This window comes from Penaeus monodon, chromosome 22 (assembly GCF_015228065.2).
Source record: "Penaeus monodon isolate SGIC_2016 chromosome 22, NSTDA_Pmon_1, whole genome shotgun sequence".
Taxonomy (NCBI): domain Eukaryota; kingdom Metazoa; phylum Arthropoda; class Malacostraca; order Decapoda; family Penaeidae; genus Penaeus; species Penaeus monodon.
In genome coordinates this window covers 42,632,015-42,633,004 of record NC_051407.1, presented here as the reverse complement: position 1 = coordinate 42,633,004, position 990 = coordinate 42,632,015, and the positions used below count along the sequence as shown (strand labels likewise).

Here is a 990-nt window from a genome sequence, read left to right as displayed (position 1 = left end):
TCATCTGTATTAAACTTATGCTCATTTGTATATCATCAAAGTTTAACATTATAAAATCTTATATTCCTGCTCATTTATCATATAATACTGAAATATATCAACCTTACAACATGACACCAAGCACGTCCACAGAGAGGCCTTGTCATCTCAGTGAAGCATATCAACTCTCTCCTCAGAGGAAACAAATCAACACAATGCTTCTGAATTTTCAAATAAAATGTTGTGTATACCATTTGTAATTGAAATAACACAATAACATTAAGTAGGTCCTAATAACAGTACTAATATTTATATATATATAAAAAAATAGATTGACTCCTTGTATTCCCAAGGATAAATGCAGTGGTGTGCTCCAATGAAAGTTTTGGTGTTTGGGGCCTCCAGTTTCCTTCTCTCCAGTCCAGTGTATCAAGGCCTCTTCCAGAGCATGACCCAGTTGTGTAAACTCAGTAAATTTGCCAGTCTGTGTTTCCCTTTGGTGAAGTGGATACATATGGAGCTCTTCTGTTAAGTGGTGCTTCTTTCTACATATTTTGACACTGCAAGGTAAACCTTAGAGGATCTATTATTCTTTTCCTGCAAAGATGCTTATAGTGTGGTATGACATGAAGAATTAATTATCTGAATAAACTGATCATAATGATATGACACTTGGGATTATGAACAATGTGATTCTCACAATCTTGACTTTAAATGTTATTCACATTAAATCTTACAATAATAACCAATCTTACCCCAAATAATCACTATGCTTTTTTTTTATTAAGCAATGCTACAAATCAACCTTGTCAAATTTCCCTATCATTTCATAAAGAAACATTGACTGAATCAGGTGTGCTGTTTATAAAGGTGCATGTGCACACACACCCAAGAATGCATGTAACCTTGTAGCCACAAAACCACCCATCCACCCACAATTACACGCTTGCGCGCAACCACACAGCTACCCATCCCTCTCAATTGCATGCATCCACACCCAAACTTACGTTC

The 990-nt window shown here is 35.8% G+C and overlaps 1 protein-coding gene across 1 annotated transcript in view; it reads right to left on the bottom strand.

Annotated features, from left to right (window-relative positions):
* The window catches only part of LOC119587172 (MTRF1L release factor glutamine methyltransferase-like), an 8,584-nt gene that overhangs the window by 7,201 nt on the left and 393 nt on the right, over positions 1 to 990 (bottom strand). The gene's annotated exons all lie outside the window — the stretch shown is intronic.